This window comes from Zingiber officinale, chromosome 1A, assembly GCF_018446385.1.
Source record: "Zingiber officinale cultivar Zhangliang chromosome 1A, Zo_v1.1, whole genome shotgun sequence".
Taxonomy (NCBI): domain Eukaryota; kingdom Viridiplantae; phylum Streptophyta; class Magnoliopsida; order Zingiberales; family Zingiberaceae; genus Zingiber; species Zingiber officinale.
This window is the reverse complement of record NC_055987.1, coordinates 127,806,600-127,830,287: the sequence shown is the minus strand read 5'-3', so window position 1 is coordinate 127,830,287 and position 23,688 is coordinate 127,806,600. Positions and strand designations below refer to the sequence as shown.

Sequence of the window (23,688 nt, the reverse complement as noted above, 5' to 3'; positions counted from 1 at the left end):
GTTAGCTTTGGCTAATACGCCCAAGAATTAATATAAATGTGATTTATGTCCTATCTTTCCAACCGTTGGAAGAATGCCTATAGTTGTACTCGATCCAATCGAGTTAACTAGTTACTCAATCTAATTGAGTTGTACTCACCCATGCGTTGATAGGTGGGACCAAGATTGTCCCTCCGTATCCTACCAAGATAATATTTGTTGCTCTGCTTTGGCAGATTCAACAACACATGCGATCGATGTAGTGATAGGTATCACGACACGGTAGGCATTAGAGTTGACGTGATTTAGATCTAATCTAAACGTCGATGTTGTATCATATACTCGATATAGATCTAATCTAATCGATAGGGTGCATCTTATACATGATGTAGATCTAATCTAATCGTAAGGGTGCATCTTGTGCACGATTTAGATCTAATCTTAATCGTTAGGCACTAATTAATTACTTAATTAAACATGCATCACATACACAAGTAATTAACTAAATTTTGTGATTATGTCATGACCCTACTACGATCTTCTCAAGCCAATGAGAAGATCGGATGGTCAACCTAAGGTCAACAACTTCTCAAGTGCCTTCCTTTTGACCACCTTGTGTTGCTCGCGCCTTCCTTGTAACTCCGTCTTGAGTGGACCTTCCACCGCTTCAAAATTTACATTACAATTTTGAAACTCGAGTTACATTCGAGTCTAAATCTAATTTACAACCAGAATATAAATAGGGAGGCACGACGCGCAGGTCGCGTATCAAATACAGCACACACAAACACATGACGACACGCAGGCCGTATTATAAATTACAACACAAATTCAATCATATTGGGTCTTTTTGGGTCATGACTATCACAAAAATAATATATAATTCTAAATTATATATTTTTCATAATTTTCTATAATTTTTTTTATAATTTTTATAATTTTATGAGTAAATTTTTCCCGACGGTCCCGATTAGCGATTATGGGCGCAATCGCGGAGCAAATCCCCTTGCGGGGTTAGGGGCAGTACTCCTACCCACGATCTAACCATCGCGAGTTGCTCCTAAGAGATCCTACAGCGCCTTAGCCCGCTATCCCAAAAAGTTTTGGGTCGAAATATTGTCGTAACGGAAAAATCATCTCGGTAGTCGAAGCCTACAAGTGTCTAAACACTTGTGCTTCGCTTCTACGAGAAAAATACCCTTTAAAACTATAAAAATCATGAAATTACAGAACTTCACAGAATATTTATTTTTTGTAAAAACCAAAATAAACTCGTACACACCTTCGCATGTGGCTCTGATACCACTGTTGGATTTTTCGGGCCGCGAAAACCGTTTTTTCGCGTCGCGGAAACCCCGAAACTCCCTAGCCAACGGATCCGTGCGAAGAGTATAGAACAAACTTTTACATGTACGAGTTTACTAACTAGATCTACTCTTAGATCTATATGTTTAGAAAATTACCCTTGATGCGTGCCCTTTTCGAATCCCGCTCGTCCAAGGAAGTGCCGGATCTCAAGATTGTCAACGTAGACAATCCTCTAGAAGTATCCACACGAACAAGATGTGTTCTCTAACACACAAGGATGGTGAAGAGAACACCACAAGTGTGCTAGCACTTCTTGATGCTCTCGGATGGGATTGGAAGAAGAAGAAAAGAAAAGAAGAGAACACACTCCTCTAAAAACTCTCTATGTGACTTTCACTAACCTTTCTTCTTGGATTAGACTCACTCTCCTTTCTTCTCCCTTGCTTGAAACCCATGACCAAGAGAAGAGAAGGAGCAAAAAGAGAGCTTGAGGAAGAAGATGATGTGTATGTGAGTGAATGAAAAATTCATTCTCATTCAAAACCAAAAAGGTAACCCCCATTCTCATTAAATGTGGTCATTAAAGAGAATAGATTTGTAACCCCCATGAGGTGGCACATGTGATGATGTGGAACATCATCATTAGTTCTCCTAATGCCAAGTCACAAATGATATGGCATAAAGTCAAGTCAAACTTGACTCTTCCTCTTCCTCTCAAGTCAAGTCAAACTTGACTTAATCTCTCTCATGGTTGATCTAATCCAACCATTTAATTCAAGCCAATTTAATATAATGAATCTAATTCATTTAATTAAATTGATTCAATGAGTCATAATCTAAATTTGACTCATTGAACACATGAATATAATCAACTTGAGTCCAACTCAATTAGCCCAATTAGGATTATTCTTAATCCAATTTGATTCATCACATGAATCTAATCCTCTTGGTTCATCATATGAACCTAATCTCCATCCACTTGTTCTTTGTGTGTGACCCAATAGGTTCTTGTAACGTTGGCAATGTCCCTAAACCCATTTAGGACCATAAGTAATGAGCGGTATCTAGCAATACATCATTACTACCCAAGTTACAAGAATGTTGAGATCCAACATCACCTTGTGACTACTAATTGTGACTCCTCACAATATATGACAAGTGTCCTTCTATCCTAGACATCTACATTGATTAATGTGAGGCATAGACCGTGTCATCCTCTAATCAATCTAAATCTTGAACTCCAAGTAGACTCACTCAATCAAATGAGCTCAATATCTCATATTGACTCATTTGGGCATGGCCATGCACTTCGTGGTCTCACTCTATCAAGAATATCGATGTCTCTCCCGTCATATAGGAGGGATAGATCCCATCTACTTCACTCACATCCCTCTGCATAATTTGTTACATACCCAGTAATCGCCTTTATAGTCCACCCAGTTACGGGTGACGTTTGACGAAACCAAAGTACATAACTCTTTATGTAGGGAACCATGGTGACTTCAGGTCAAAGGACTAATAGTCATACTAATAGCCACATGAGAAAGTATATGACACTCATATAACGATCCATGATACTTTCTCATGGAGGGTCATTCAGTATACATTCTCCAATGCATACCCATGTGTCAACTTGATATCTCCATATCCATGACTTGTGAGATCAAGTCATCGAGTTGACCTACATGCTAGCCTTATTGTATTAACATTGTCCCTGAATGATAATACTCAACTATGAATGATTAAGAGTAGTGTTCCCTATATCATCTCACTATCGATTCAACCAATCGATTGATATAGGTAAGAACCTTCTACTCAAGGACGCTATTGTACTTAGTTTATTTGGCACCAATACAAGTAAGTATAATAACCAAAACAAATGCCTTTATTTATTTAAGAATATGATACAACAAGTCCATAATACAATCATCAAATGATTGACTCTAGGGCTCTAACTAACATAGGCAACAGTGTTTTTTAATTTTTCTCCAACGATTAATAACCGTTCTCTAAAATAAAATTTCTATTTTAATTTTTCCTTTTCTAAAATAAACCCTACCCGCGCACGCATTTCCCTACTCATTTTTTTGCCCGACCTGTTCTTCTCCCTACTTTTTTTTTCTTTTCCCTCCTAAAGTTTCCCTACCTGCACGCGCATTTCCCCCAACCACGCACCACGCACCCTCCAAAAATTGTTGTCTGTTGGGGTTGCAAGGTTGCAAACATAGTCCCACATTGAAAACACATGGGAAAGATCATGGGTTTATAAGAGAAAAGATATCTCCATTGGCATGAGGCCTTTTGGGTAGAGCCCAAGAGAAAAACCATGAGGGCTTAGGCCCAAAGTGGACAATATCATGTAATTGTGGAGATATCTAAATTCTTTTCGATCCTACAATTGGTATCAGAGCCCGGACTGCCAGAAGGTTTAACCGCCGATTGTGCACAAGAGTTATGATCTGATTGAGCCATGTGGATATAATATTGACCTCGAACAAAGAAAGTGGGGCTCCTATGTTCGGATCAAGAGGACCAGACATCAGGCAAGAAGTCCTAGTTGCGACTAGGCAATGAAGTCCTAGTAGGTCGGGTGGACCGAGGGGTAGGAAGACCTGGTGGGTCGAGGATCGGACGTGAGAAGTCTGTGATCCTTTGTTGGAGGGGGGATTGTTGGGGTTGCAAGGTTGCAAACATAGTCCCACATTGAAAACACATGGGAAAGATCATGGGTTTATAAGAGAAAAGATATCTCCATTGGCATGAGGCCTTTTGGGTAGAGCCCAAGAGCAAAACCATGAGGGCTTAGGCCCAAAGTGGACAATATCATGTAATTGTGGAGATATCTAAATTCTTTTCGATCCTACATTGTCTACCCCGCCGACACAAGCGTCGTCTCCCCCGGTTACACCAATCCAAGTTTATGTGGGCTCACTTGGAGTAGCTGATTAACAAACAGCAAGCCGGCCGCTTGCCCCAGTCCTGAGACCTGATCGCATCCCTTACGAGGGAGAAGACAAAGAGTAGATAGATTTCGGCTTGAGTTCCGATTGAGAAGGCAACGGGTAGCCTTGAAGCAGGTGCGAGGTCCGTAGGTTGTTTCAATTTTACTATTTATTGATTGCAAATGCTGTGGCAATCTTGCACCCTTGATCTAACTATAATTTTAGTCTCTGCTTGATTATCTCTACTTCATTATCGCCAGATCGTTCGTTGTAGTAACGTGCACAATAATTGTTTGATATAACGCTTAGGAGATGTTTTTTATTCACTGTTTGCATTATTTTTTCTTTTCAAGTAAAAGGGGGAAGGTAGATTCCCTTCCCTGCTATAAGAAAGCTTCCTTGCTATAAGAAATCATTATTGAGTATTCTTGTGATATTGAGGGAAGTGCTTTCTCGTCATCCCCTAAAGATCAACTTGGACAGAGCAATTGGAACTTGAAGGTTTTGATATGTCTCACCCTTTTATGTAGACGTCTAATCCAATCATGACTTTAACCGAATCTATCATGACAAATTACATTTTACTAAATACTCTTTATACATCTTAAATGGAGCAGAATACAAGAAATTTATACCTACTCTACCATGAGAGTGAATTAAGGCCAGTCCTAACAAAATGTCTCATGAACTTAATTCTCATAAAAGGCTTGCTATTCGATGAATGTAATCATCTCGCAGTATGTTCTTGTAACCCACCATGCCCTTGGCTGACCATCAACATAATTAATAAGAGCTCCTTTTACTCTCTACATCCCATGCTCTAGAAAAGCCATTCACCTTGTTGAGCCAAACAGACTCAATATCAGGCTGCCCAATTGTTATTTGTACTGTCTTTGGCCAATCACATGAATCTCAGTACTAATGTCTTTCAGCTTATATTAATGTTTGTACAGAGGAATCTGTGCTCTTGTTGGTATCTCTATTTCACCTCTTGTACTAACACTTCATTGACTTCCTTATCTCTACTTTCTTTTGTCTTTACGTCTGCAAAACCTTTGGAATCCAGCTGCGATATTATTTAACAGGGAAGTTAAGGAAGTAAATTATATGATCTCTTTTGAAGATTGTCGCCAACTTCATCTTTTGAAATAGTCTGTTTTGGAATATTTTTACCAACTATGTTTTTGAAGATATCTCCATTAGAAATTGTCATGTTTAATCCAATTATCATTTCATTTAAAGATTAGTCTAGAGAGTTATCTTTGATATATTAATCATCTTTTCATTATTGCATTTAGGGATATCTTATATTTTACATAGAAAATTGGACAGGTTGTTTCTATGCTCTAACATGGGAGGTAGATTAAGATATAATAGTTTCTATTGTCTATTAATAAGTTAATGGAATTGTTAGAACTACTAGTAATGCTAGACTTCGTTTGATGCCAATATTTTTGAATTGGTTGGTTCATTTTTCCTTATTAAGCTTTGACTAAATGCAGAAGTGTTAAGATGGTCCAAATTCAAAATAATTTATAACACTTGAGTTTTGGTGGCTTAGACCCACTCAATCACAAGGATTGTAGTTTCCAACCTCAATTTTGAATTATGTTTCCATAGTGAACAGTATATAACCCTTTCACATTAAATTTAGATGTTTGTTATAACATATGTTTTTCTAGGTTTTAACTGCAACAACACATTTGACCAGGGAACAAGTAAGGTGCCATGACAAAAAATGATTTGGAAAAATAAATATAACTCAACATCATATTCATGCCTTTTAAGAATGTTTTTATGGACTCTCATTCATGTTATTTTGGTGGGTGAATCTAACTCAACATCATATTCATGCCTTTTAAGAATGTCATAGCTTTTCATTACATATTGGCATACAAGTAAATATTCCTTATCCTTTTTTATTTGATGCTATCCTAAGGAAGCCGATGGACAAGGCGTGGATGAAATTACCAAGATATAGCCCAGAATACATTAATGGTGTTGAAGTTTTTCTGAATTATGCGTACACAAAAGGAAACCCCCAAGGAGTAGAGATTTTGTGCCCTTGTGCTAAATGCCACAATGCTTTTTGGAGGACAAGGGCAGTGGTGCTTGATCATTTAATTGGGTACGGATTTAAAAAAGGATATGATGTTTGGGTTCGTCATGGTGAGAGGCTAATAAACCCGATGGATCTCAATGGTGATATGGATGATAGAGAGGATGCAATTGATGATATTGATGGACTATTGTATGAACAATTTAGAGATGTGGCACAAGAAGAAAATGGAGTTGGCGAAGGCCCTAATGAAGATGCTAAAAAGTTCTATAATCTACTTGAAGATGCAAAGCAAGAGTTGTACCCGGGTTGCAAAAACTTCACTAAATTGTCATTCATTATTCGACTATATTTGTTGAAGTGCCTTTATGGTTGGAGTAATGCATCTTTCAATGCTTTATTAGTGCTGTTGAGAGAATCTATGCCTCAATTGAATATTCCCGATTCATTAAACAAAACTAGAGGCATGATAAGGGATTTGGGGCTTGATTATAAAAAGATTGATGCTTGCCCTAATGACTGCATGCTATATTGGAAAGATCACGAGAATGACACCTCTTGCCATGTTTGTGGAGCTCCACGATGGATTGAGAATGTTGAAGGAGATCGCCAACTTGAGGAAAATAAGAAAACTTACAAAATTTCTGGTAAAGTTTTGAGACACTTCCCCTTGATTCCTAGGCTTCAAAGGTTATTTTTGTGTTCAAAGACTGTTGGTGCAACCTTAAGTCAAGGTTGACCTGGTTGACCTGACTCGAGTTGACCTGACTCGAGTTGTATTTTGATGTTTGACTTAGGAAGATTGTTGGTGCAACCTTAGGTCAAGGTTGACCTAGTTGAGTTGTATTTTGATGTTTGACACTCGTGGAAAAGTTGTATTCTTGATATGGGACAAGAATAGATGTTTGGGAGATTATTGGTGCAACCGTAGGTCAAGGTTGACCTGGTTGACCTGATTCGGGAAAGAGTCCAAGTATGGAGACTTGGCAACGGAAAAAGTCCAAGCAGGGAACTTGGCACTGGAAAAGTCCAAGCAGGGAGCTTGGCACGCGAAAAGTCCAAGTGTGGAGACTTGGCACGGGAAAAGTCCAAGTATGGAGACTTGGCACTGGAAAAGTCCAAGTATGGAGACTTGGCACGGAGAAGTCCAAGCAGGGAGCTTGGCACGAGGGAAAGTCCTAACTGGGATGTTAGGCAGTGTGGAAAGTCCTGGTGAGTGAAGCCAGGCAGTGGGAAAGTCCTAACTGGGATGTTAGGCAGTTGGAAAGTCCTGGTGAGTGAAGCCAGGCAGTGAGAAAGTCCTAACTGGGATGTTAGGCAGTGTGGAAATCCTGGTGAGTAAAGCCAGGTGAAAGTCCGGGTGAGTGAAGCCAGGCAAGGGAAAATCCAGATGGATCAGGGATGATCGGACATCTGGTGTTGAGGAAAGTCCAAGTAGGTCAAAGGGATTGACCGGACACTTGGCGGAGAATTCTAGCAGGTCAAGGGAGTGACCAGATGCTAGGAATGATGAACCAACAGGTCAAGGTTGACCGGATGTTGGTGTAGAAGCCTGAGGTTTAGGGCTGGGGAGTTTGGATCGGTCTGCAGACCGATCCAGTGATACACTGGATAGCCTGATCGGTCACCAGACCGATCAGTAACCATCCAGTAGCCTACTGTAGGTTATCTGATCGGTCTGGAGACCGATCAGACAACGATCAGGAGGTTCCCTGATCGGTCTGTGGACCGATCAGGAGGTTCCCTGATCGGTCCATGGACCGATCAGGGACGGAACAGAAGCAAAGGCTTCTTCCCTGATCGGTCTGCAGACCGATCAGGGTTCTAGCCGTTGTGACGCAACGGCTAGTTTCTTCGCTGTTTCTTCTTCGCAGGTATAAGAAGACGAGGGCATCTTCTGTGCTACTCTCTTTTCCTTTTCTTTCTACTGAGCTGCTGTTGTGCTCTTGAGCTTTGTTGAGTTCCGAAGCTTCGTGTGAGCTTCTACGACTGGTTTCCTGCTGTTGTAGGCGTCGCTTGAAGCTGCTGCTTCATCCAGTCGAAGAGAAGGCAAGTAAGCGAAGGTTTTACAGTTGTATTGTATTTTGCTTCTTGCTGTATACTCCTTCTTGTATTGCTTTTGCAAAACTTTGTGGCGAGGTTTCTCCACCCAGAAGGAGTGATTATTAGCCGGTTCTCCGGGGACTCATCCACCGACGGATTGATAGAGCTCGTCCACCTTACGGACACGCCGAGGAGTAGGAGTTTATCTCCGAACCTCGTTACATCGACGCGTTGAGGTTTGATCTTCTTGTTTTCGTTTCTTGTTCTTATTTCCGCTGCGCTAACCCTAGTTTGTAGAAAGAAACGCGAACGATTTGGGGCGGCTATTCACACCCCCCTCTCTAGCCGAGTACGAACGATCCCAACAAAGACAACTGGCTCATTAAGGTGGCATGAAGAGGAGCGTTCAAAGGATGGAAAGTTAAGGCATCCCGCGGATGGAGAGGCGTGGAAAGACTTCGATAAATGTCATCCTAACTTTGCCAGTGATTAATGAAACATAAGGCTTGGATTGACCAGTGATGGATTTAATCCTTTTAGATCCATGAATGTGTCTCACAGTACTTGGCATGTGGTTTTGATACCATATAACTTTCCACCTTGGTGGTGTATGAAGGATGAGTATGCTATGCTATCTTTATTAATCCCTGGCCCGCAATCACCCGGGAATAACATTGATGTGTACCTCCAACCATTGATTGAGGAATTGAAGTTATTGTGGGATTCAGGAGTAGAAACATATGATTCTTCACTAAATCAAACTTTTCAAATGCAAGTAGCTCTATTGTGGACTATCAGTGATTTTCCTGGGTATGCTATGTTGAGTGGGTGGAGTACAAAAGGGAAATTAGCATGTCCTTGTTGCAATTATAACACTAATTCAACTTATTTGAGGTATAGTCGAAAGATGTGTTATATGGATCATCGTGTTTTTTTGCCTATGGATCATGAATATAGATCAAATACAAGGGCTTTTAATGGGAGAAAAAAATCCAGGCCTCCACCAACTTTGTTGAAAGGGAAAGATACCTTAGAATTATTAGAAAACTTCAATAATGTCTTTGGAAAGATGAAAAAAAAAACTTACCAATGGTCCTTGGAAGAAAAAATCAATTTTTTTTGAGTTGTCATATTGAAAGCACAATAGCTTGTGCCATAACCTTGATGTGATGCATATAGTGAAAAATATATTTGATAATATAATTGGGACTTTGTTGGATATCCCAGGGAAGACAAAAGATCATGAAAAAGCTCGTTTTGACTTACAAGACATGGGCATTAGAAAGAAACTTCATCCCAAAGAGACGAATGAAGGTAAAAATATAATGTTCTCAAAAGCATGTTTCTCCATGACTCCGAATGAGAAGACTATTTTCTGTGGTGTTTTAAAGAAAGCAAAAATACCGGATGGTTGTGCGTCAAACATCTCAAGATGTGTTCATGTTGCTGAGAAGAAAATTTATGGTTACAAAAGTCATGATGCACATTTCAGTCTACATTATTTGCTACAAGTAGCTGTGAGAAGCACAATGTCCAACCAGGTTTCCCACCCTTTAATTCGTCTTTGTTCATTTTTTTCGTTGCTTATGCCAAAAAGTAATTGACGTGGGGGATCTTAATATCTTGCAATCAGAGATTACTGAAACACTTTGCCAGTTGGAGACAATTTTTCCTCCTAGTTTTTTTGATATAATGGTTCATTTGTCTATACATCTAGTGGATGAGATAAAATTAGGAGGGCCAGTACAATTTCGATGGATGTACTTTCCAGAAAGATATTTAGCTAAATTGAAGAGTTATGTTCGCAACAAGAGTCGACCAGAAGGTTCTATTGCTGAGGGATACTTGGTTGAGGAATGCTTAACATTATGCTCACGATATTTGCATGGTGGTGTAGAAACAAGGCTTAATAGAATGACAAGGAATAGTGATAGATGTGATCCTTGTGAAGTTGGCATTGGTCATTCTATTGGAAATGCAAAAGTAATTTCTCTGGAATACAAGTTAAGGAGTCAAGCCCACCGTTACATCTTGTTTAATCATGATGAAGTTCAAGAATTCATTAGGTAAGTAAATCTATTGGTTGTTGGCTTTAATTATGTTAAAAGTATTTAACATTCATTTTAACAATGCAATTTCAATTGTAGGGAGCATGAAAACGTAATTACAAATGTTAAAAAAAGAAAGAAGTGGAGCAAAGCAAAGAGTCAAGGACAAGATTTCGTTGAGTGGTTCAAAAATCGTGCTTTGATGGATGATGTACCTGACCACCTTAAGGAGCTATCAAGAGGACCAATACAATTGTAAGATGTTTTTCTAGCTATGTCATTAATGGTTATCGGTTTCATACAAAGCAACGTGATGCAAAACGCAAGACACAAAATAATGGTGTTTCGGTGGTGTCAGTGACCTAAAGCTTTGCTAGCACTAAAGATGAAAATCCAACAACAAAACCAATAGCATACTATGGATCAATTATTGAAATAATTGAACTGGACTACTATGGTAGTTCTAAATTTGTGTTATTTTGATGTGATTGGTATGAAGTTGAGGACGACAAGTATGGGTTGACTTGTGTTTACTTCAATAAGAGATGTTATGTAGATGATCCTTTTGTGTTGGCTTCTCAAGTCCACCAATGCTTCTATATTGAAGATCCTTTTGATGCTAATAGAAAATATGTTATGAAGACCGTTCCACGAGACTTTTTTAATATGAAAGATGATATAAATTCAAATGCCCAGGAGTTATATCAAAGCGAGCCGTCAGATCATGCTATAAATCTAGCTATAGTTGATTCCAATTATGAAGTCAAGTTGGTCAGGGATGATATGTCGGCGACGGTTATTGAAAATCCATTGCTTAAGTCAAATATGGTGGAATCCGAAGATGAATTAGATTTTGATGCCACTTTGTCAGAATCCATGGATTAGTCTATCTGTACTGATTTTATTTTATGAATTCAATAGTAACTAATTAGTCTATCTGTACTGATTTTGTCACTTTTTGCGCTAGACATTTAAACACAATGAGTATCTTTTATTTGTTCCAAATTGCTAATATTTGCTTATCTTCTATTCAAATAGCTTCTTTACTTTATTTGTTCTAAATTTCTAATATCTACTATTCAACTTGGCTGGTTCTAGAGTATTGTGTTGGTGGTGACCTCATGACATTATTGAAGTAGGTGAGTGTGTTTATTTTTTGCAAACCAAGATTTTTTTTTCCAGATTGCATTTTGATTGGCCAGATGATTGAGTAGTTTCTTTACCTCTCTAGCATTTTGATTGGCCAGATGATTCCAGTGCTTTTGTTCTTAATTTTTCATACATTGTCTCACTTGTTATGTTATTGTTTTAATCATTTTATGTGCTTTTGGTTTTTTTTTCCTTTTTTAGAAAAATGAACAGGAGAATTGATATTGAACCTCATCAATTTCAAGTTAAGTCCAGTGCTGAATTGCTCAAACTGTATAAAGTGAAAGTAGAAGGTGCCAAGAATATGAAGAAAAACAAAGAATCTACTTCAAAGCAAGAGCCAAGGAAAAATTCTACGGCTGGAAGTGCAGTCCAAGAAGCTAGAAATACTCAAATACAATATCAAAAGAAAGACCAAAGGAAGCAGCCATTGACCACTACAAGTGCAATTCAAGAAGGTGCCAAAAATAGGAAGAAAAACAAAGAATCTACTTCAAATCAAGAGCCAAGGAAAAATTCTACTGTTGTAAGTGTAGTCCAAGAAGCTAGAAATACTCAAATACAACATCAAAAGAAAGACCAAAGCAAGCAGCCATTAAGCACTACAAGTGCAGTTCAAGAAGTTAGAATGCAGCAAGAAAAGTTAGAAGTAAGATCTACTTTGATGCAACATGGAAAGCAAGAACAGAGGAAGAAGCTATTAGCCATTGGAAGTGCAGTCCAAGTAGGAAGATCTACTCAAACACACCACAAAAAGTAAGACCAGATGAGGCAATCCTTAGCCACTGGAAGTGAAGTCGAAGTTGGAGGATCTACTAACATTCCAAGTCAAAAAGACCTTGATAACCATGCATTTTTAGTCCAACCTGAATCATCTAAGAAGATTGATGACCAAAATGACAGATTTTGTCCAAATAATTTGAAGAGACAACTGAGAAATACAATAGGAGATCATGGTCAAGGATCTACGAAAGAACAACCAGCCTCTAAGAAGCCAAAGGCTACTTCAAAGTGTCCTGCTATATCACTTGAAAAATATATTAATAACCATAGGGATCAACTTGAAGAAGAGGAATTAGAAGATGAAGAGAGTGAAGAAAATGACATAGAACAAGAAGTTGAAGGGGATATCAACTTTGAAAATGAAGAAGATGAGGATACTAATGACAATACAACCGAAGGTAACATTTTTTCTAGTTTAAGGGGATATCAACTTTTGATTTTAACTCATTTGTGTTTTAAGTGTCTTTGCTTATTTTAGACATTATGAAAATATGAAATTTCTTGTTTATTCGTAATGTTAATTAGGGGCAACATCGAAGAGAAAACGGGGAAAGACATTGTGTAAAAAAGTTCATGAACGATCAATAAATGATAGACAAGAAATCATCTTGAATAAAGAAGGAGAACCCGTTGGACCAAACCAGAAGACAGTTTCTCAACTTAGTAGTTTCTTGGGAACAATAGCAAGAAGTGCAGATTTGTGTCCTCTTACTTACACAAATTGGAAAGCTATACCAAACAAACAACACATATGGAATTATATCAATGTATCAACTTTTTTACTTTTGTGTTTCTACTACATGTGTGTTTTAGTATTTTTATAAATTAGATCTTTATAACTGCATTACTTTTCTTGGCAGCAAAAATACATCATTCCAGAAAAAGGGGAGAAGGCTGTGTATGGTATTATAAATGATGCTTGGAGGTGATATAAATGTTGGATTAAGAAAAATCATTTCACCGAGTATACAACCATGCGCGAGCGGCTGAAAAATCGTCCTCAAGATATACCAGAAGCACACTTTAGAGTGTTGATGGATTATTGGAAACTTGAAACCATTCAAGTAAGATACATATTTTTATAATTAAGTAATATTTTATATTATATTTTTAATATTTGATAAAATTCATTTTTCATTGATGAATTTAGGAAATAAGTGATCAAAATGCTAAAAATATTGCTCAGCAAAAATGGAGACACCGTGTAGGACCTATAAGTTTTGCTTGTATAAAGGAGAGATTGGTATTCTATTCTATTTGTTATAAGCATACATTTAAATTGACCTAAATTTAGTGCTTAAATCATTGTTTTCTTCATGCAGAGTACAAGCAAGGAGGATAAAGAGTCTCCAACTCAAGCTGAAATGTTCATTGAAACTCGACGGAGTAAGAAAGGAAAACAACTAGATCAAGAAACAAATAATGCAATTGTAAGTGTTTCTCTACGCTTTACATGTCAAATGTAATTATTCACTATCACAATTAACATTACTTATACAATTGCTAGACAAAACTTCAAGACTTGATTGAAAATTCTGGTGTACCTTCTACTGAGGCTTTTAAGACAGTATTTGGCAAAGAGAAGCCAGGGAGAGTGCGATGCTATGGAAGAACTACAACACCTACACTCTTAAAAAGAAATGAAAAAATAGCAGAAATTGAGAAAAGGCATGCTAATGAAATCAAACATTTAACTGATAAGGTGCACGAGATAGAAGCAAAACATGAAGAGATGGAGGTGAAACATAGTAAAGAGATGGCGGCAATGGAGCAAAAATTTCAACTTCTTCTAAGGACCATGTTAAATCAAAATGACTCAAGAGTAGACATGGAGTCTTTGGCAGCTTTGTTATCACCATGTGATGCTAATAGTGGTCTACGTTCATCCACATCTACTCATGCTCCAAATAATCCCAAGGTAAAAATGAAGTTCATATTAAATAAATATTTTTGGAATTTGTTCAAATATTTATGCACTCAAGGCATAACTTGTGGTAATTCCCTTTTTCAATAGACTTATTGCATCCTTGGTATACTTGTCTAACTTGACTTATTGCACATAACCTCTTGACTTATTGCATCCTTCAATAGACTCCAAATTTAGTTATTAGTTAGATCTTCATATCTTGTCCTTGGTATACCTAACTAACTTGGGGTCTCGACTTTCATTGTGTTTGAAAATTGGAACAGATAGCTGGATCTATTTTGCAAAATGTTGCATCTTTTACCACCCCTACATTTGCGATAATTACTTTATACTAATTTTAGGTTGTTTTTATACATAATAATGTGATAAATTTCAAATGTAAATAGTCAAATTCAGTTGTGGGTATTAACCTATACTGGCACATCTTTTCCTCTAGGAGTCACCTATTCTTGCCTGGTAATTAATGTGTGTAATCAAACAAAGACACCTGCTCAGGGTTTGGCAAATATAAATTTAGGTTTGGGCTAAGAACTCATTGACGTACTAGGATTTGAGTCTGAATCTTCATGATGCAAGGCATCGTCACCGGACCATATTATGGATGCCCTAGTATGTGTGTGATATTCTACCTCTGACCTTAGGTATCATTTTAGGCTCTAAATTTGTTTAAAGACTCACTTACAGTAGCACAGGCCTAGAAGAAGCAATGCAAGGAGACATGCAAATTATAACCAGTAATATATACACAGATTTGGTTGGTCATGCTATGAGTGTCACATTACAAGCATTGAATATGCACCAAACTAACATCTGTAGTGGGTTAGATAATATCAGTTCTCATTATGCACCTAATGTTTTCTTTGTAATTCTATAATATTCCTATTTTTTGTGCTATACATATGTTTTTTTTAATATTTTCTATAATTAAATGCCTTTTCTTAGACTTGAGCAAGGCTTTGTGGTGTACGAATGTCTAATGCTTTGCCAAAGACATTGATGCACCCAGAGACTTTAGTAACTTAACAGTGGCCAACTCGAGTTTGAGGAATACAATCTTTTGTGGTAGTCAGCTAATCTAAGGTCTGCAATTGTAGTTTAATATTCTCTAATCTGCTATTTGATTCTAGACTCCATTAACCACTACTTCCCTCTAGGATTGATTTTTTTCCCTCCCTGATGATGGCAAGCACCAATCTGTTGTTTCTTATCCGATTTGTCTGTATGCTATTCACTTCGCTACTACCTCCAATGTCTGACCCCTGTGATATCGGATTGTTGCTTTTATACATTTTACTTCTTTTCTCACTTCTGTGCTCACTCACCCCTGTGATATCAGATTGTTGCTTTTATGCATTTTAGTTTCTGTGCATTTTTCTCAGTTATCAGTATGAATCTAATTATGTCATTCAACATGAGTCATGTCATCACCATGAGTCAACATTTATCTAATAATTTATTCAACATTTATAACTCTCTAGTAGCTATGATTTTTCAATTATTATTTATGATGATTGGTGAGGTCTTAATATTTTAAATTTTATATACAGGATCCTAATATGGATGGTGATCATGTGGATGAAGATCAAATGTTGGACATACGAAGCGGAAGAAGATGCTATATAGCTTGACTTTTTAGTACAAGTACTGATAGTGGATGAAGGTCAAATGTGGATGCAGATCAAATGTTTTGATCAGTAATGATAGATGACAAATAATTTTATATTTTGTGTGCAAAGATTTAAGTTTAAGGTAGAGAAATATTAAGACAAATGTGGATGAAGATGATGCATACTTTGTTAATTAGTATATTTGTTTGAGTATTATAATATTTTGTTTTGGATAACAACGTAATTAATTTTCTTCAATATGTATGTGGATGATTAATATATTTTGAGCATGTTTTTCTTTAATTGGTATAATTTTTTTCAATTGGTATATTTTCAGTATTAATTTTTTCTGTTGCTATCAACGACAACAGTTTTCCTCTGTTGTTATCAATAACAACGGTTTTCCTGTGTTGCAATCAAAGGCAACGGTTTTTCCTATGTTGCAATCAAAGGCAACGGTTTTTCCTGTGTTGCAATCAAAGGCAACGATTTTTTCTGTTGCTATCATAACGGTCATAAACCGTTGCCATAGAATGATTAAAAAACCGTTGGCTATATTCATCAAAGGCTGCGGTTTTTTTTAAAGTGTTGCGAATTATTAGTAAAATCGTTGCCTAAACAAAAGGCAACGACTGACTATACCACGGTTTAAAAACCGTTGTCTAAAGAAAAGGCAACGATTTTTATACTTTAGGTCACATTTTTTGGACGTTGCCATTGGTGAAAAATGTTGTAGTGAACCTTGAGCACTCTCTTAAACTCAGCAATACTCAGAAGCCCCTACTCAACCTAAGGTTAACACAAGAATCATCCACTTAAACTTGTTAACAAAAACTTCATCCCGCGATTCATTTTCTACTATAATTCATCACAGTGAAATACTACTTTACCAGATCAATGCAAACAAAAGTTGTAAATAGAACAACAAAGACTAAATAATTATGCACAAAATAAATCAATAAGAAAAACTACAACCTCCAGCATAAGTGGCAGTCAAAACTTATTATCTCAAGCAAATAAAGGAAGGCATTGACCTTTTTGCCCGCTTAGGATCAACAGCGGACAGCTCAGCAACGTACTCCGCCGTCATTATCTCAACCACGCCGTCAAAACGTTTTCATGGCTGTCATTGCTTTTTTCACGTACATAATTTTTAAAATGACCAAATTACATATAAAATACTGAATTTACCCTCCGCCTCTCCCTCGTGCTTGTCCGCCTTTTCCAGCCTGGCTGTCGCATGCATCCAAACCACGCGCAATTTGTCTTTCCCAAAGTGCATCCGAACCAACACCGATGGTCAACGACGATGCATCTTCTTCGTCAAACCTAAACCTAAACATCATGGTGCAGCACGGTTCATCTTCTTCGTCAAATGCACAATGCAGCAACTCAACGTGTTTCCAACATTGTAGCACTGGCCACGGTCGATTTCTCTTCCTAACATGCATCCGAACCAACACCGACGACCGACAACGGTGCATCTTCTTCGCAATTACCTAAACCTAAACACCACGGTGCAACACGATTCAACAACTCAATGTGTTTCCTTCCTTGTAGCATGGTGCAGGAACTCAACAAAGACAAACACTACAAAAAATAAAGGATTTCGGGACAAAATTGGGGACGAATTTTGAAAAAAAATTCGTTGCAAAAATTTTTGCGACAAAATTTGGGACGAAAATTTTTTCGTCCCAAAATGGTAGATGCCAACTTTTGGAACGAATTATGGATTGTTGCAAATTTGGGGACGAATTTGGGGACGAATTTGGCGACGAAAAAAATTTTCGTCCCCAAATTCGTTGCAAAAAAGTATAGAAATTTGCAACGAAAACTGTTTTTGTTGCAAACCTAGGAACAAATTTAGGGACGAATCTACATAAATTATCCGCCAAAATTGTCTTGATTTTTGCAACAAATTTGGGGACGAATTCGGTGACAAATTATATTTTGTTGCCAAGTTTGTCCCTAATATTGCAACGAATTTGGGGACAAATTCGGTGACAAAATTATTTTTGTTGCCATCTTTGTTCCTAATTTTGCAACGAATAATAAATTTGTTGCAAAACTGGCAACGAATTTCGCAACAAAAACTTGCCAAGTTCATTGCACACCAGATAAATTTTCGTCCCAGAATTCGTCCCAAATTCTGGGACGAAATTTGGGACGAATCCACAATTCGTCCCAGATTCTGGGACGAAATTTGGGACGAATTTTGTGGATTCGTCCCAAAATTCGTCCCAAAATCTGGAACGAATTCTGGGACGAAAATAATTTTGTCCCAAATTACGATAGAATTGGGACAAATAATTTTCGTTGCCAAATTCGTCCCTATTTCAAATAATTTTTTCCAGCTTCAATCTCTTTCTGCAATACAATCCAAATACATACAAACCAAATTCAAATAACAAATAATATGCATTCAACACATCCTAATTTAACATTCAACACATACAAATTTAACATTCAACACATCGATCAACTCATAATTCAAGAAGTATAAAGTTTGCAACAAAGTTTACAATATCCATCTTGTTCAAGCTACTAGAAAATATGATACAAAGTTCAACAACCCAATGTTTTATAAATCCATCATCCAACCAACAACACTAAGAATACATATAGTCATCTTCATGAGCCACAAAATCTTTGATCCCCATCAAATCTCTTTTGCCTACATAACAACAAACAAATAAACTAGATCATGTCTAACAAGAAAGATTGTAAATATTATACGATATGACCATGTAAAAAGAATAATTGGAAACAAAACATAAATATGAAATTCCTTAAACATTCTAATAAAAGCCCTAAATATAATAAAAGTCATATTTACCAACGATATGAATCATCTATGTCATAACAACGGTAAAGAAAATTATAAGAATTATTTTGAAGTTAAGTACATGTATCGTAACTACGATACAACCTAATATAATTGACACATCATATAGAGAAAAAGAGAGAGATATTGTGAAGTATGATATTAGGGTTTAAATTTTCTCACTTAGTTAACTTTATTTTTCATTTTAATTTGCTGAATTTATAGGTTTGTCTTTGGTTGATATTTAATGTAAACTAAAGGATGTTTAAAATAATTGTTCATTTCATTGTGTTAACTAGTTGACAATTTCATATGAATAACTTTAGCACATTTTTAACAACTCTTTACAAAATATTAAGGTAGGAGGATGCATCGTTATCTAGTAAAGAATTTTAGAATAGTGTAATGTAATTCTAGATGAAATATAAAACTTTTATGTATCTATATAGTTTTGAAACTATACATAGATCAAATTCAGAACTTTTATGCATCATTATCATTGAAGACAAAACAAGAAAGAGTAACTTATCAAAAAGAATGAACACAATTAAACAACTATTTAAAGTTAATTTTAACATAATTATTTAAAGTTAACTTTATATAATTAAACAACTATAACATAATTATTTAAAGCTAACTTTATATATAGATCAGTTAATGCATATTAAAGAACTTAGGAATACCGAAAAGAGGTGAACAAATACAGCTGTCTTCAACTACACTGAGATCAGACCAACTTGAGACCTGCACAAACAACATTATCAAATCAGGAAAAAAATAAAGTCAGAGTATTAGAGACTTCATTCATATTGCCTAATTATGCTTTAATTTTGTTACTGGTACACAACTAAGAATCATATAGATTAGTCTACGTCAAAGATAAGTCATCTCATACATTGACAGTGGAACAGTGCAAGAAGACAACAGACTTAACCTACAAATGGCAGAGTTGAAAAGTTAAAAAACCATTGATTAATATGTAAAGCAGTAAACATAAGAAAAAAAATCATCATACATTATTAAAATTATCAAAAATCATCACCGCCATCGTCGTTATCATCGTAGGCATCATCATCGTCATCATTGGGAGGATTCTGACATTGAGCGGAGCTCAACTGAAGGTGTTGCATAATAAATTCTTGTTGTCGGCGCATTTCTCTAATATCTTTCTCCAAATTAGCCCGTTCTAGGTCTCTTTGCACCCTTTCTTGGTCTCTTTGCGAAATTATTTCCTTCAGATGACTAACCTCATCAGTCAAGGTATTTACTTGGGTCGTAAGTGCTGATGTGGAGGAAGAAGTTCCAACTAATCTTTGGGTTCTACTCAAGGAACCCATCCCCAATATCCTTTCCCCTTTTGGTCCTCCACTGGCCTCTAACCATAAACTCAAATTATTGCCAACAGACTCCTCAGACCCCTGACTATCGATGCCAGCTTGTGAGCATGTTTGAGCTAGCTCGAGTTGATCATATTTTTCCTGTTTTGTAAAACACATACGATATTGATTAGATATAATAGAAACACATATAATATTAAGACAATAATGGTAGGTAAATAATTAAATTTAAACCATATATTAAGGTAAAATAAAAATTAATTCCAACCTTGACTGCTTTTGCTCTCGCCCCACTCAATGTGTTATCTTTTTTTTAAAAGTGCGAGTGAAAGCATCAATGAAAGAAGGCTCCTTCCCTGTCTCCTTAGTCTAAAAAAACATTATTTCAAATAACGAAATAATTTGATATATATTAAAAATTTGTGAAAGAGTGAAACTATTACCATTCTCCGTCTATGCTCATCTATATTAATGGAGCCTCCCGCATATATAGCACTTGAGTCACCAGAATTGTGAGATTGATTCATTCTATTCAGGTCACTCCTTTGTTTACTTTCCTCCGTTGCCCAAAATAGAGTGATCCTCTCCCAATTTTCTTCAGTGATGAAGTTTGGTTTTTTCCGCCGACTCTTTGCGTGACTTAATACATGTCTAATGTGATCGCAACATTTCTTTTTAAATATTCTTCGTATCTCCATTTCGTCATTCGGGTCCCAATTATTTAAGCGCTGAAATAGAAATTTATTTTATTATATAATCACTGTAAAATTGAAGTAAAGTTAAGAAAATTTACTTTGAACTCGCTCCACCAAAGTTGTTTTGTGGCTGGTGGAGTGCTTGAATATGTCAAAGAATCCCCTCCCCAATGGTTGTTCACGATCCTATTTATTTCTCGAACAACTTGTACCGGATTTTCAAAGTTGCATTAAATTACAAAATAATGATATTATATAATTAAGATAGATCTAACAAATAAAATATTTTATAGTACTTACGAATCACCGATGGGGACTAAAGGGGCTCTATCATTCCTAAACTCAGCAAATGAATTTCTTGCTGAGTCAGGAGGATCTGAGTGGACAGGTAAGGTACTTGTGGCGGCGAATATGAAACCGGTGCAGAAGGTACATGAGAAGGGCCCGGCTGATGAAGGGGTGGCATAGGTACACTGGCAGGGGAATATGATGCTGGTGGAGAAGACACATGGGATGGGCCTGCTTGAGTAGGGGGTGGATTAGGTTCACCGGCAGGTGATGGATGTGTATGGTCCTGTGGTCGCCGTCTACGTCCACCACGTCGAAATATATGCTGGAAATTTCAACAATTTAATAAAGTTAATTACAGATCTAATACATAACAAAGGATAATTAAAAACTTACCATTTTATGTAAAGATTATGGAAAAGGATGGAGGAAATTTATGAAATGTGACCTCGATGACCGATAGGAATAAATACAATGTGTTAACAGATAAAGTAAATCAAATTATAAAAGAGACAGTATATACAATAAAATATGGGAAATTTCTTTAAATAAGCTAACAAAACTTACCCATCATCAAAAATCAAAGTCATCATTGTCATTATCATCCTCATCCTCCTCTTCCTCTTCCTCCTCCTCTTCCTCTTCCTCTTCCTCCTCCTCCTCCTCCTCCTCCTCCTCCTCATCATCATCATCATCATCATCAATTTCACTTCTATCTACGTTGATTACTACACCGTTGGGATCTCGTAAAGTTGGAATAATATATTCCTCAGTCTGAAAGGTGTTTGAAACTTCCTCTTGTTGATATGCAATGTTTTCCCAACGTGCCTCAATTTTTTTTCGTGCTTTAGTTTTACAAACAGCCCACCAATCAATCTTATCGCGTTTCAAACTCGGATATGAAGAATAGAATACTTGAATTGCTTGTTGTGCCAACACAAATGGTTCATATCTCTTATAAAATCTCTTATGATTTATTTCAACTAAATTATAATGTGGATGCACTTTCATCCCTCTAACAGGGTCAAACCAGCGACACATAAATAATATAACTTGCATTTGTGGTCCTGGGTATTCTACTTCTATAATTTCATCCAACAAACCATAAAAATCATTACTTGGACCTCCTTCATTGGATGACGATACGCACACCCCACTATTCATGGTATTCTTGCCCATTCCATAGTCTTGAGTATGAAAATTATATCCATTTATGAAATATGGCCAAGTGCGTACGCATGAATTTGGACCCCATGACAGATGGATTAGCCATTCTTGTTCAAGGTGAGATTGATTAGCTTGAACCTAAGGTCAAAACACAAATTGTTAAAAGTATGCATATGTATCAACAAAATATAGATTTTTTACTTACATATGATTTGAACCATGCAGCAAATTCTTCTTCACAAAATCGATCGAACTCTTGTGTCGATAATTCAGAATATAAGTTGGTAAATATCCTACTCAAAAAAACATATTGTTACACAAACAATTGAAAAAATTTAAAAATAAAAATAAAAATATATACTTACTCGTAATATGACGATACTTCTGGACAATTTAGTAAAATATATGTTTGGGCTGCCCGCCATTCTTAAGTATCTTTGTTTACATGGTCCACTTGGTCGACCAAGGTAGTTAAAAATTGAAAATGAGGTAACATTTGGATCAATAGGACCCTCATCATTTTTGCCCGCTCTTCGCCTTTTGCATTGAACATGAGGTTCAAAATAATATGATGCAAAAGTGGTGACTTCCTCCACAATGTATGCATTAACAATAGAGGCTTCAACTCGTGCTTTATTTTTCACCTTTTTCTTCAAATGATATAAGAATCTGTTGAAGATATATAAAATTATATTAAATATATATATATATATAAATAATCCAGGAGTAGAAATATTTTTTTTTCATTCAAACATTCGAATTATACAAATAACACACTCTACCTTTCAAATGGATACATCCACCGAAAATGAACGGGTCCTCCAACTTTGGCCTCATATGGCAAGTGAACCAAAAGATGCTCCATGGAGTCAAAAAAAGAGGGTGGAAATATTCTTTCCAAATTGCACAAAATGATTGGAATATCTCTCTCTAACTTCTCCATGTGTGAACGTTTCAAAACTGTTGAGCAAATATCATGTAGGAAAATACTTAACTCCGTAATCGCTCCCCATACAAATTGTGGTAAGAGTTCCTTAAAAGCAATAGGAATCCGTCTTTGCATTATGATATGACAATCATGACTTTTCATACCAATTAACTTCCATTCTTTCATATCAACACATCTTCCAAGATTAGAGACATACCCATCTGGAAATTTCAAAGATTTCAACCATTCACATAGGACACGTCTTTGATCCTTATTTAATGTATAAATTGCCTTTGGCTTTGGTCCTCTACTATTTTCATCGACATCAAGAGTGGGTCTTTTACATATGAGTCGCATATCTTTTCTTGCATTGAGATTGTCTTTTGTTTTTCCGGTGATATCCATCACAGTATTTATCAGATTATCAAAAACATTCTTCTCAATATGCATTACATCGAGATTATGATGTATCAAATGACTAAACCAATACGGTAAATCCCAAAATATACTTCGTTTAGTCCATTTATGTGTACTCCCATATTCATAATTTGTACCATATGGTTGTTCAATAACAGAGGGAAAGTGATGCACTCTGTACCAAATA

The 23,688-nt window shown here is 36.5% G+C and overlaps 1 pseudogene; it reads left to right on the top strand.

Annotated features, from left to right (window-relative positions):
• The first annotated feature begins 12,294 nt into the window (after positions 1-12,294).
• Positions 12,295-15,629, top strand: LOC122002724 (annotated as a pseudogene).
• Positions 15,630-23,688: the final 8,059 nt, after the last annotated feature.